We start from the raw sequence: 14,576 nt of genomic DNA, 5'->3' as shown, positions 1-14,576 counted from the left end.
GTTGTGACAGGACTAAAGTGCTCCCAGAAAACAAATGCGGATCTGATAGGTAGAATAACCTCCTTTTTATAGCATGTAAACTGGCCTTGGGTTCAAAAATGCAGGGGAAGCTGTGACTCATTGCTGAGAATGTGAGTAATGTGGTCCTGCAGCTGGAGCTGTTCTACCAGCAGGAAAGATAGCCTTGTGCTCCCTGTGGTTATACCTGACATCTCATATGCTGCCTCTCCAGTCCAGGAGGACACTAGCAGCTATGCAGAAAACAGGAAGGAAATCTCTCCTCTGGGTTGTCACGTGGCCCCTCCCCATAGGACCAGCCCTCCAGAGATAGCCACACCAGCAGGGGCCAGCATGATGGATAATGGTGAGGAAAACTGGGCAAAGAGAACAGTCACCTTCATTCCACAAACATACTCTGCAGGCTTATGGTTGCATGCATTCCAGTCCTCACCAAAATCCCATATAAGAGAGGCAATGGCACAGTGCTGGCAGTGTCTATGAAGACATGACCACAGGGAAAGCTTGAAGGGAGGGTGACACAGGCAAACAACAGCCTGAGAAATCAAAGATGCTTTCACAGAGCAGGGGACATGTGAAGTTTTGAAAGATGAGTAGAGATCTGCCAGGTAGAGGGGAAGGGTGAACATGGAAGAAAGAGCTTGGCCATCAAGCACAAATAGGGAATGAGAGGCAGAGATGCAAAGATGACTTAAGGGGTAGTCCTCAGGTCTGAAGGAATTATGTCATAAAGTGCGACCAGGTAATGCAAAACAACTCATTTGAAAACAACCCCAAGGCTATTTTATTTAATTGTGCGGGGTGGAGAGGCCATGTTTAGCAATCAGAGTACCTATGAACTCCAAGCTAGCAGCCAGAGCACACTGCTTTTCCCCTCCTTCCAGCTTGCTGGGAGTGGGAGGTGCTAGCCACCTGAAATTCCAGTTAGCACAAACATCCTTTCCCCATCCCAGAGGCTTGGTTCCACTGAAAATTTAGATGGGCAGAGCCCCACTGAAAATTCAAAATGGAAGGTGCTCAGAGTACCTGGGTGGCTCAGCTGGTTAAGTGTCCAACTCTTAATTTTGGCTCAGGTCACAATCTCACAGTTTGTGAGTTTGAGCCCCACATCTGGCTCCATGCTGACAGCACAGAGCCTGCTTAGGACTCTCTCTCTCCCTCTCTCTGCCTGTCTCCCATTCATGACTTCTTTCTCTCTCTCTCTCTCTCTCTCTCTCTCTCTCTCTCTCTCTCCCTCTCTCACCCTCTCTCAAAATAAAAATAAAACACTTAAAATGGAAGCTGCTCAAGTTGGGACCTGTCATTGCCCTCTTTAACCCTTAATATACATCAGAGGAGATTTCTACATCCTAAATGCAAGGAAAATGGGACCAATGTGATTACTAGCTCTTGCTCTCCCAAGGGGACAGAAATGCCTCCTTTGCCTGGCTGGAAAAAGCTTGAAGGTGGACGAGGGGAGGAAGGATCTGGCTGGAATGTCTGGGACAGAGGAACAGGCCAGGCCCAGAAGCAAGCCAGCCACATCATTTGGCTCTGGCCAGTCTTCCCCAAGTCGACACATTTTAAAAAGAGGGGAGGGGGATAAAGCTAATGTTTAAAACCAACAGGCACAATAAGAGAAGATCAGGGTGGAGAGGAACTTTCTGCCCTAGAACAAGCCCATGGGGTTGCTTTTTTGCCATGTGGGCTCCTTCCATTTGGGCATGGGAAACATGTATTTTTCTAACCAATAAGTTGCAGGAGAGGAAAAGCAAAGTGCTTGTAAATGCAAGCTCTAGGCCCTGGACATTTAAAGGGGAGCACTGGGTGTTCTGTGGGTCTCTGCTGGGCCTGCAGGCAGACACAGTGAGGACCATTTGTCTCTTTCCACCCACTGCCTTCACTGGCTCAGGAGAAGGGGAAATAAATGTAGAATTTGTATCAGGATGCCATAGGGACCAATTCTTTCTCAATTCCAAATAACGCAACAAGCTTAACCCTTGGGCCTTGCAAAATTGTACTGCTGTCACTATTTAACATCTATAGGATGACAGCCAAGAGTGAGGTACAGGAGAAGGAACCAAGACACACCCTCAGGCAGGGTGGGGAGCTCCTGATCTGCATTCAGCCAGGAGTGGTCACTGTGCCTGCAGCTGCTGGACTAGGCAGGGCAGACACCACAGACCTGGCACCGCTCATAGAACAGAGACACAACTCACTCTCCCAGCTTTCATCCCAGCCAGATGAATGCTTTTGATCTGTTCTGGGACAGAGACTTTAAATAAGGATGTTCTCAGAGAAGTTCTGAAGTAAAATTTCACTGCATATTTAATCCATTTGGATGTCAGTTGGGTTTGATTCCCGAATCCTCCCTCTTTCTTCTCAGGCCACTCTGCCTTTGAGAGAGGGGTGGTCTCAGGCCAGGCTAATGGGGGCTCACCTATTATACTCTGTCTTGAGGTGGGATGGTAGCATGCACAAGCACCAGCACCTGAGCATCCCCTGGCAGCTGTCCAGGGCAGCACCAGTTTCTGACCAGAGCAGATTCAGTTCCCACTTCCTGGGGACCCCAATCTCCCCAACCAAGCTAAAGAAACAAATGCTGCTCCCTGAATGCTGTCATGCGTATAACTCCCACTAGAGTCTGGCAATAGGCACCTTGTCTTTGAATCAATACACCCCACAAGAGCAAGATCCGGTTGTCTGACATCTATCTTTATGCCACCAATTCCAAAACACAGAGCTCAAAAGTGCTGCGATTCAATCACTGACAAATGAGTATTTTGAGAGCAATCCTGACTTCCTCCCCCCTTAACACAATTCTCTCTTAATCAACTGGCACTCAGTGGTACTCCTTCTTCGTAGATGGCATGTGCAATAAACTGGCAAAGAGCAAACATTCAGGAATGGATTTTCAGTGTCTGGGAGGTATGAAGCCAGTCACGCTAGGAGGAACAGCCGAATGGAAATACTCCCAAACATCTGGGGCTGCGCTTCAAATTTCAAAGTGATTCTTCTGCTTGCACAACTTTACAATCTTGGCATTTGCCAAATGCTTATGTTTTGCTTAATCTGAAATTAGGCAAGGATTTCAGCTCTCACTCTCGGTATCACTTGAATGGTTTTTCCGTGTAAAGGGAGCTTTATTGTATACCGAAATTCAGCCTGCTCATGGTTTAGTAAGACAGAAGGCAACTAAGGGTCATTAGCAGCCTCATTCTTCTCCACTTTGCAGTATCTGACTTCCCGTCAAACACAGGTCTGCCCCTTGCCTGTGCCTTTGGTCAGTAAAGGCAGAAAAGCTGCCCAAGACCCCTCAGTTCTCAAGCTGAATGAGACACTGCTGGCCACACTCATCTTTCCTTTTGACCCAGACTCCATCTAGTTGCCTCCCTGAGGAATCTAAACCCCAGACAGATGAGGTCCTTAAGTCCTAGCACGTACTGCCCAGTTAGTGCCAGGATACCAGGAAGGCAGGCATAAGCAGAGTGCGTGCTTCAAAAGGTTTCTTCTCAAAAGGCAGTCATCCCTCTTATTTTAATACTGTGGTATAAAAATAAGAACTAATACTATGCAACTAAAGTCATTCAAACATGGGTCAGTTCTCTTTTCTCAGGGACAAGAGCTGACAGAAACCAAAGAGGACTTTCTAACTGTTCTATACTTTAGAAATAGCATCAGAACATGGGGAGAAAAGCCTGGCAGAAACTGGACCAAAACTGAGTCCTTATTGTGACCTGGGCCAGCCACTTGCCAAACCACACCATGCCACGCTCTGACCCAGTTAGCTGGGGAAGTCGGGGGCAGTGGGGCTGGGGTGCCCTCCCTAGGACTAAATCAGACAGTTTCCTCACTGAGGTTCAACAGGTGAAGAGGGAGAGATGAGGGCCCTCCTCCCTTTGCCCCTTCTCCCCTGGAATTAACTCTCCAGGACTGGGAACAGAGTCAGGGTCAATGGTGCTGACCATGGGCAAGACCTGATACAAAACCACTGTCAGCTGGTGAACAAGAACCGCCACTCCATGAGTTCACCTCGCCAGAAAGCACATCCAAGTGCCCCTGTGGTCTCATGAGACCAATACTATAGAAATAGAGGATTAAAACTTACGGCTCCCCAAAACTTGAACACTGATGTATATAGTAGCTTTATTCATAACTGCCCAAATTTGGAATCACCTTTGGTAGGTGAATGGATAAACAAACATGCAGACAATGGAAAATTATCCAGCGTTAAAAAGAAACAGAGCCACAAAAGTATACGAAGAAACCATAAATGCATATTGCTAAGTGAAAAAAGCCAATCTGAAAAGGCTATATATAGTATGACGATACAGTATGATACAGTATATCCCAACTACAGGACACTTGGAAAAAGTGAAAATACAGAGAACAGTAAAAAGATCAGTGGTTTCCAGGGGCTTGGGGGATCAATAGGAGGATTTTTAGAGCAGTGGAAGTATTCTATATGATACTACAATGATGGAAACAGGTCATCATACATTTGTCCAAACCCATAACATGTACAACACCAAGAACCCTAATGTAAATCCTGGACGTTGGGTGACAGTGATGTGTCAATGCAGGTTCACTGATTGTAAGAAATGTACCTTCCTGGTGGGAGATGTTGATAGTGGGGGAGGGTCATGTGGGGTGGGGGTGCAGGTAATGGGAAATCTTTGTATCTTCCTTTCGATTTTGTTGTGAACCAAAACTGCCCTGTAAAACAAAGTCGATTTTTAAAAAAAGCAAAAGGTGTGGAGTCTCTAAGGTAGGCGACAAGTTCTCAGCATGCCAAGGACTGTTGCTAAAGACCACCTGTGTAGCAATGGTCACAGTGACATCGACACCCATTGGTTGCTCACCTGCTACAGGCAGGGGACCAGCATCTGAAGAACCACCAAGCACTGACCTCTCCACCAGATGGAGGCACAGAACCAGCCATTATCACATGGGAATTTCCCCAGTGCCAGCCTCCGTTCTGAATCCAGAAAAATGTGAGCTTCACCCTTTCCTCCCCATCCTCTTCATGTCCACTACACCCTCAGAGAGAAGCCCCACAGTGATGATCACTGCTTAGCTGTGAAGAACTGCTGTGAGGGATGAAGACCAAGAAGCAAGACACTGATGGACCCTTAGCCAAGCCCTCAAGTTCAACAAAACCAGCTCTGGACACCTCCTAAAGTTCCATCTTGTCCTTTCTCCTTTGAAGTCTTCATTTTTTTTCTGCTTTAGAACTGCATGCTGGAAAATTATTTTTTAATCGCATCAAATCCCTAGGTATTAAAAATCTTTGCAATGTAGGCAAAAAAATCTGATATATTTGCATAAAATCTCATACAGACCAAAAAACCCCCCAAAACCTTCAAATACATCTCAAATGGTTTCCCATTCTCTAGTGTGACATGGGAGCAGAGATATACCTGCTTTGGTAATGGGTGATGCTCTGGTGGCTGGTGGCTTGGTACTTAGATCAAGTCCTGACATGAAAAAGTGAACAGCCTTCCAGGATGAGTGTGTCTGCACCAACAGAGGCTCCTCTGTGCCAATGCAGCCCAAAGCTCTTAGCTCTCTACCTCCCCAAAGGCCACAAGAGCCACATACAATGAAATGGAAGAGCACACAGATGAGCTCTGGATGGGAGAACAGCAACTAAGACAGGAAGAGCCCCTGCAGACCATGACCTGGCAAGCGTGTTCTCGTGGGTAACAGTTTCTGACATCTGTGAGACACATACTCACTGTCCCCTCTGCTCACAGGAAAAACTGACCGTTGTTTTGCATGTTTTCATCCACAGATACTTTCTTGCTGCCTCGTAGCATAAATGAGTGTCTTCTATAGGTAGAAACTATCATTTTCCTCAAACTGCCCTACTGTGATAGAGGGTTATTTTGCTTTGCTTTTAATCACAAGGAGAATTTTAAGAGTCAAGGGACAAAGAATTGACCTTGCTGAGTCAATTGTTTGATGAGTATTACTCAGTTAACAGCCCAAATTTGGGGCTGGACCCAGGGCCCTTCTGCCTTATTATGGAGAGACAGACAGCCCTGTGGGACTTTGGGGTTCACACTTAGCAAAGGGAATCCTAAAGAATAAATCATAACACAAAACCTTTTGCCAATAACACTCAGTCCAGTAAAGTCTGTGGCCTTTGTCTTCATTATTCTACAGCAGTGCTGCCTCAATGGACCTGTCTGCATCAGTAAGTACCCTCTGTGTTTGCACTGTCCAATATGGCAGCCATCGCCAAGTGTGATTGGGGGCTACCTTACTGGACAGCACACCTCTGGAATGGGTGCTGGCAGTTCTAAAACTAAAGGCTTAACTGGAAATAACAGTCATACAGGGTGATGCTGTAACTTTCTCACAGTCACCAGTGGTGTTTTAGCTTTGTTCTATGTCCTACCAACACCAACAGGTCTGTGATGGGCCTGTCTAATATACTGGGAGTCCTATTCATGGACTGATTCTCCTATTCGTGGGCAAAAATTTGATGCCAGTACAGTTATACCCCACATTAAACAAAACCAAGCTGGCAAAAGAATTTACAGAGTAAGAATCTGGCTGGTGAAGACGATTATTCACTTTTTAAGAAATTCATCAAATGATTCATTAAGGAGCATTTGCCTTACGCATGTAAAGAAGGAGTAATTTACAAATTTATACACAGCCTTTAAAGACCAAGCAAAGTGACAGACACATGCAAATGAAGGTGGAGACATTATTCATGAGGTGCAAGGAATAATAACGGAATAATAACGGTGAATAAGTTAGCAGTTATATTCACAGGCTAGAGAAATTCCTCCCTGTAGGGAGGTAAAGGCAGAGGTCAGGCCTTGAGGGCTGACCCACTTTCCCAGTGGGGCCCTGTCCTCTAACCTCCTTCATTGCTCACCTGGCTACACCAAAACATTATCATTGTCATTTTTAAAAGATCCATGGGATTTATCTCTTCAAAAGATCCATTCTTTGGAATCCTGAGCCACTAGGATAATTGAGGATTCATCAATTTATCTAGTTCAGGAAAAATAAATTCTTCTAAACTGTATTCCAAATACTGCTCCCTTAAATAGGCTGCCTTCCACATATATGACCCAGTGTCACTTTTGAGCCCCTGTCCTTAGTTTCCTGTTATATAGCCCAGTGTCACCTATGCCTCCTCCCACCACCTCACAGCCACATTCAGTAAATGCTCAGGCCTGCTGCCTTCTGCCACTGTGGTGTCCCCAAAGCCACACTGGCCCAGGTGCTCAGGAGTCCCCTGCTCCCCACAGCCTCTTCCCTCTCCTGCTGTGCCACTGCTCAGGTGGTTCTGGAACTCTTTCTGGTCACCTTCTGCCCTGCTCCAAAACCTCCACTGTCTCTCTCACACACTACAAAACAAAGTCCAATTACCTCAGTTTACATATGACACCCCAGAGCACCTTTCTAAATGTCTTCTCCCCCATCATTCTTCAGACCCCTTTGCTCTAGCTAAGCCCACATCAAATGCTCCCAGAATGCCAAGCCCCTTTCCTCTGCTCACCTGCCACTTCTTCTGGGGTGGTGGACTCTCCATCTCTACAAATAAACTCCAATCAGCTTTCAGGCCTTAAGGCAAACACCAACACCCAGAGAAAGGTGTCTATTCTGTGAGCGGGGAGAATCAATTTCTGTCCACTAACCTCCCAGAATATTTCCTTCCCACCTTTCCTGAGGATGCTAAACTTAAGAGGCAGCTGGAGCTAGCTGTAGTGAGCCCTTCTGCCAGCTGGAGCCCCAGGGCTTCAACACACAGCTAAGTACATAGCCTTTCTGGGCTTCTGTTTTCTCTTTGGCAAAGGATGATAATAATGACACTTATGTCATCAGGCTATTGTGAGGGCTACCAGATACACTAAGCATCAAGGGTGGAGAGCAGTGTGGCATGTGGTAAGCACTCAGGTGTGACCTTTGGTTTCGTCTTGTATCAGTGTCTCCAATGAACACATCTTAAAATCTGACACTTCAGCTGTAGTTCTCATCCCTTGGCTGTGCACGATGATCAACTGTATTAACAACAAATGCAGCAGGAAATAGATGCCAGGCTCTGCCCTTGAGATGTGTATTTAGTTAATTTGGGATAAGGCCTGGGCATCGTCAAGAGAAAGAGAGATCCTGATACCACACCAGGGGTGAGGATGTTGGCACAAACAAGTTCCCTAACCCTTCTTCAGATCCCTCTGTTCTTCAGAGCCCAGTCCTTGCACACAGAGGAGGCTGATGAACACAGGACACATATCCCCTACTGGGGTATGTGCTTGAGTTGGGATCCTTGCCTTTTGCCTCTTAATGCTATAAACATGCCCACCCATAGCACCTGGTCTCTATTCTTCTTCCACTTTACTACAAAAAAAAAAGCCAAGAGCTATTGTGGAAAACAATGGGGCAGTTCCTCTATAAGAGAGGATTACCATATGACACAGTGATTCCACTTTTTGGTATATACCTCAAAGAATTCAAAACAGGTATTCAAGCCAATACTCATATAGGAATGTTCAGTGAAGCTCTATTCACAATGGCCAAAAGGCGGGAGCAGCCCAAATGTCCATCAGTGGATGAATGGATAAACAAAATGTGTATATGTACAATGGAATATTAGCCTTAAAAAGGAATGAAATTCTAATGCATGCTACAACATGGATGAATCTTGAAGATATTATGCAAAGTGAAAGAAGCCAGACACCAAAGGACAAATACTGCATGACTCTGCTTATTTCAGGTAATCAGAGTGGTGGAATTCATAGAGACAGAAAGCAAATGAGAGGTTGCCAGAGGCTGGAGGAGGGAGGACTGGGGATGAACAAGTTAATGGGCAGAGAGCTCCTTTGGCTGCTGAAAGGCTCTGAAACCAGACAGAGGTGATGTATACACAGTACTGCAAATGTGCTACATGCCATTGAAATGTATGCCTTAAAATGGGTGAAATGGTGAATTTCGTATTATGTGTATTTTACCCTAATAAAAAAAAATCATAAAAATCCAAGATCTGAACTTGTCAGAATTATTACAGAGGTACAAGCAACTTTGAATGAGCACCCTGTCCACAAGAAAAGGGAACAAGACTTAGAACCTGAGCTGTGCTATATTTTCATCCCTTAGGCTTTTTATGTTTCATTTCTTTGTAAGGTATTTTGATATTGAACTAACCAAATTGCCAGTTCTGGATAGGTGATATATTTTCAAACCAAAAACACAAAAAGAAACCAAGAAACACTTACCCCAGTGTTCCCCTGGTTGACAGTTCCCTTCTGGAGCAGGCACTTATGATGCCCAGGTCAGCTCAACAAATAGCACTAACAGCGCTGGACTCTTCTGGCTTGGACTCACCATTGCAAGGTGGCGATTTGGATAACCTTGTGACTTATAGAAAATACCAACTCTAAAGTCTATGTGACTGTGTCCCATCCACTAGAAGATCATGTAACTGTGGGTAGGGAGGAATGAGGAAACTCAATTAAATTTAAAAAATAATAATAAGTAACAGGACAGGTCACTTTTTAAGGAAAGTTCACTGGTTGTGCCACATGATTAGACGTGATGTGACTCATTCATCACTTGGAATCAGTGCTATTTTCAAAATGAAGCCAAAGAAAAACACAACAACCACCAGGGTACATCAATCAGAAAGGTATTTCCATACACTTGATCCCTAATAATCAAGTACTAAATCATCCTTCAACCATCCATTGCATTTAGGATAAAAATGCATCTGTTCCAAATGATAGCACAGAGCACACAAGAGAGCTGAGCAGAGGAGCGACATCCTGCTTGCCCTCAAAATTATACCTTTCCTAACTTCACCTGGCAGAATGCTCCTGAAATGATTTTAGCAGAATATCTCCAATGTCATACATTACAACATGGATCTAAGAGTTAAATCAATTTGGCTACCTAAAAGCTCAATTTGTGAAAATGTACTTATGTATATTCAATTTCAAAATACACATCTCCCAGCGATGGAAACCAAATGTGAACATTATTTGATGAATGGAATGACAGACACAAATATTTTTCTATTTCTAGCCACTATGAGAGAGAGAAAGAACTGTTGATTACACAGAGAATCAAGAAATGCACATTAAAAGTCCTCCGTTTATAAACTAAAAATGTATTGCAATAACCACGGGTGCCTTTAGCTATGTTACCTAAGCCATACATACCAAGCAGCAAACAACAGCAAAAAACTCCTCTGTGACAAAAATCACAAAGCTATTGGGGGGTGTGGCATGTGTGCCACACACACACACACACACACACACACACACACACACACACACACAAGCCAAGCTTCAGTGCTCTCACTATCTATTCAAAACACATACCAACTGTGGCAATCCAGGTGGAAAGACTATTAACCAATCTATCAAACAGCCCTGTGGTTTTTAAGTTCCTTCCTGAACCATCCCCTAAAGGAGTCCCCAAACAACAAGAAACATGATCCTGCCATTTCAACTTGGATTTGTCTTACATAATGTCCTAGGTCATGGAGTACACTTGGGAGTCAACTGACTGATAACTGTGAAGTCATCCTGGGTACTTAAATCACAGTGGGCCATGGTCAATGCATGTAGCTTCCTGCTTGGAGAATACCACCAGCTACAGTACCAGGTCAGAGAACACACCCATGGAGCAGGTCAAGCATGCACGGACAGAGGCCTCCTCCCTCCCCAGGGAATGGGAAGCAGAGGCATCTAATGGCCCTGCAAACCACAGTGCATCATTGCAGCAGGTTCTTCCTGTCACAAAGGTCCTGGCCCTGGTTAGGGAGACAGGGCCTGGAGCCTTACCTGGAGAAATGCACCTCCGTGCACAGTAACACCTGCTTATCTCATGATGCATCATGTCATCAGGGTGCTACGAAGGGGGTCTGAGTGGCAAGCATAGTCCCTTCATCTTGCCACCTTTAGTATGAAGGCCTCTCATGACAGAGAGGGGAACCCAGTGAAAAACAGTTTCCTGCCAGCCTCTCTAAAAGCAATTTTCCAGAAACCACCTTAATTTGGCTCTGCCCTCATGCCCTCTGCTGTGTGCGCAACCTGTCCTCAAAGCCCAGCAACGGAGGAGTCAAAGGGCTCTGCCAAGTGCTGTTGGAGCACAGGTTTCTCAAGGCAGGACAGACGGTCTTGTGAGGGACTGGATAGCACAGGAGCCAGAGCAGTATCTCAAGGCTGCTACAAGCCCCTGTGCAGGGACACCCTCCCTGTGTCCCTTGGCCCAGCCTCTATCCTTACACTCCTCAGGGACTGAGCTTTGCTGATTCTGCATCTCTTCTGAAAGATGGTCCACTCCTTCCTTTCATGGATCCTGCCAAGCACAGCTTTCTCTGTAAGCAATATATAGATGATGTGATATCTGCTTCCTGTTGATGTTAGATGAGTCAACTAGAGCGTGAGGGCAGATAACACCCCTAACCCATCCCACTGTGGCTGAGAGGAGCCCATCAGAGTCGCTCCTGAAGTCGCAATGAACTCTGAAATGCCTGGATCAGTGAGAGCCCAATAAATACTGCACCCATGAATAAGGCAGCTGGGGAAGGAGCCCAAAGGGGCCGCACTCAGTGAAGCACCAGGCACGAGAGGGACTTCTGTGTGGGTTTCCTTCCATTCTGTCTGCCACTTGTCTCCCTTATGGCTCTGGGCACCCTGGCCTCTGAGACCACTTCCAGCAAGTGGCTTCTCAGGGGCACTGCCTGGACGCACATGTCCCCCCCTTCAGGCTGTGGCTGCAAGCTGCTGCGCAGAAAGGAATGGAGAGTGACAGCCTGCTCTGGAACTGATGAGACCCTGTGTACAAACTGGGTGAGAGTCAGGAAGGCCTGCCAAGGCATTCCGCTCTCATCCATCTTCAGTCAACTGTAATAGCAGGAGGAGCTGAGGAGTACCACGAAGAGTATATTTGGACAATCTGAAGGACATTCTCGGGGGACCAACATCTGTTCTACTGTAGCTGCCACCAGCCTACTTCTGGCCATCAGTACCCATGGACCCCTGCAGCAGCTTCCTTAGTGGCCTCCCAGCTCTGCGCCATACAGAAATGACACGCAGGGAATCCCACACAACAGTACTGCCTCAACACCAGATACAACACATCTGCTGGAAAATACCCCCAGGATATCATCACAGGGACACAGAAAGGAGGACCAGCATCTGGAGCACGGCCTACTGCATCCCTTGCCTTAAACCAAAAGCAACTGGGGGAATGCCAACACACCTGCCTGTGAGAAGGCAAAGGCCAGTGGACAAAGGAGTGGGCTCCAGCATGAAGCACTTGTGCAGGTGTTTTCTGGTCGGCATGGCCTGTCGGTTCCGGGTCTAGGAAGTGCCACAGCAAAGAAGTTGGACTTAACTCGTCGTGGCTCTGGCCACCCTGCCCAGTGGTAGGGTGGGTACAGAGCTGGAGGAGGCTGGAATTCCTGGGCAGTCCCGCCCAGGCCTCTTGGACCCAGGAGCACTTGTCACTGAGTGTTGTGCTCACCTAGCTAGTTCCAGGGGGATGTGAGGAAGGTTGGCTCCTAAGGAAACACAGCTCTGTTTCAGCACCATCCTTGATGCAAGTTTTTCTTTCCTTTGCTTTTTAACAGCTCATTTGACTGCTTTTAGTTATAACAATGCAAGGTGTTTTGTTTTTCTTTTAGGGGGTTGCTTATTTTTGATATGAAGCATGATGCCTTTAAGAAACATCCTGTGCAGTTCTTGTTTTCTTGGCTCCTGCTGCCAGAGCTCAGCACACTCACTCATATGGGCAGTGGGAGTCTGCCTACGAGACCACTGGAACCCTTGCCCACACTCATGCCCCCACTCCTGGTACAGACCACCCTCTCTCTGCTCTCGCCTTCCCTGCTCTTCATTTCAGCCCAGACCCCACCTCTGCTTCAGGACCCTCCCCATGGCCTTGCTGATACAGCTGGCCACAGCTCTGTGCTTTCTCTAGGGCCCTTCTTGGGCCACAGGCCCCAGAGTCCCCATTTGCCCTTCCTGGAGGTTGGCTGTGCTCCCTGACACCCAGGTACCTTCCTCTCTTCCTTTCAATTTTATTGAGATATAATTGACACCCAGAACTATGCAAGTTTAAGATATATAGCATAGTGGCTGGGCTGACACATACTGAGAAATGATTGCCATGATAAATTTGGTTAATGCCCACCACCTCATAGAGATACAAAAAGAAAAAAATGCTTTTTTTTCCTTACAATGAGAACTCAGGGATTTATTCTCTTAACAATTTTTCTGTGTATCACACAGCAGTGTGGACACTGTCCTCATACTGTACAGTACATCTCTAGGACTAATTTATTTCATAACTGGAAGTTTGTACCTTTTGACCACCTTCATCCACCACCCCCTACCCCACCTCAGGTGACTACAAATCTGATCTCATTTTCTATGAGTTTGGTTTGTTTTTGTTTTTAGATTCCACATGTAAGTGAGATCATACAGTATTTGTCTTTCTCTGACTTATCTCACTTAGCAAAATGCCCTCAAGGTCCATCCATGTTATTGCCTATGGCAGGATTTCCTTCTTCATGGGTGAATAGTATTCCCCCCCCCCTCTCTCTCTCTCTGTGTGTGTGTGTGTGTGTACATGACATCTTCTTTATCCATTTATCCATTGATGGACACAGGTTGGTTCCATATCTGCTATTGTAAACAATGCTGCAGTGAACATGGAGGTGCATATATCTTTCAAGTTAGTGTTTTCATTTCCTCCGGAAAAATATGCAGAAGCAGAAATGCTAGATTGCATAGTGGCTCAATTTTTAATTTTTTGAGGAACCTCCATACTGTTTCCCATAGTGGTTGCACCAATTTACATTACTAGCAACAGTGCACACATGTTCCCTTTTCTCCACATTCTCACCAACACTTACTTCTTATCTTTTTGATCCTAGCTATTCTGACATTTGTAACGTGATATCTCATTGTGGTTTTTATATTCCTCTGATGGGTGAGTGATATTGAGCACATTTTCACATACCTATTGGTCATCTGTGTCTCCTTTGGAAAAGTGTCTATTCAGGTACTTTTCCCATTTTAAGGGATTATTAATGTTTTGATATAGAGTCTGATGAGTTCTCTCTATATTTTGGATATTAACTCATTATCAGATATATGATTTGCAAATACTTTCTCCTACTGCATAAGTTGTCTTTTCACTTTGTTAAGGTTTTGTTGTGCTTTTTACTTTGATATGGGCCCACTTGTTTATGTTTGATTTTGCTGCTTGGGCTTTAGGTCTCACATCCAAAAAATCATACCAAGACCCATTCAAGGAGTTCTTTTCCTATTTTTCTTCTAGGAGTTTTATGGTGTCAGATCTTACATTTAAGTCTTTAATCCATTTGGAGTTAATGTTTGGGAGTAATATAAGAACGGACCTAGTTTAGTTTAATATGTGAATAAACATTTTCCCAGCACCATCTATAAGGGGACTGTTTTTTCTCCACTGAGTATTCAAGCCTCCTTTGTCAAATATCAGTTGACTGGATGTGCATGAGTGTGTTTCAGCCAGGTGCCGTCTTCTAAACCTCTACACTGGACAGAGCCACATGATGGAATACAGCC

The 14,576-nt window shown here is 45.5% G+C and overlaps 1 protein-coding gene across 1 annotated transcript in view; it reads right to left on the bottom strand.

Annotated features, from left to right (window-relative positions):
* The window catches only part of SH3RF3 (SH3 domain containing ring finger 3), a 371,189-nt gene that overhangs the window by 188,880 nt on the left and 167,733 nt on the right, over positions 1-14,576 (bottom strand). The window lies entirely within an intron of this gene.

The sequence above is a fragment of the Puma concolor genome, chromosome A3 (assembly GCF_028749965.1).
Source record: "Puma concolor isolate L17-30 chromosome A3, mPumCon1.1.hap2, whole genome shotgun sequence".
NCBI lineage: Eukaryota > Metazoa > Chordata > Mammalia > Carnivora > Felidae > Puma > Puma concolor.
The sequence above is the reverse complement of the archived record's forward strand: the minus strand, read 5'-3'. Positions and strand labels throughout refer to the sequence as shown.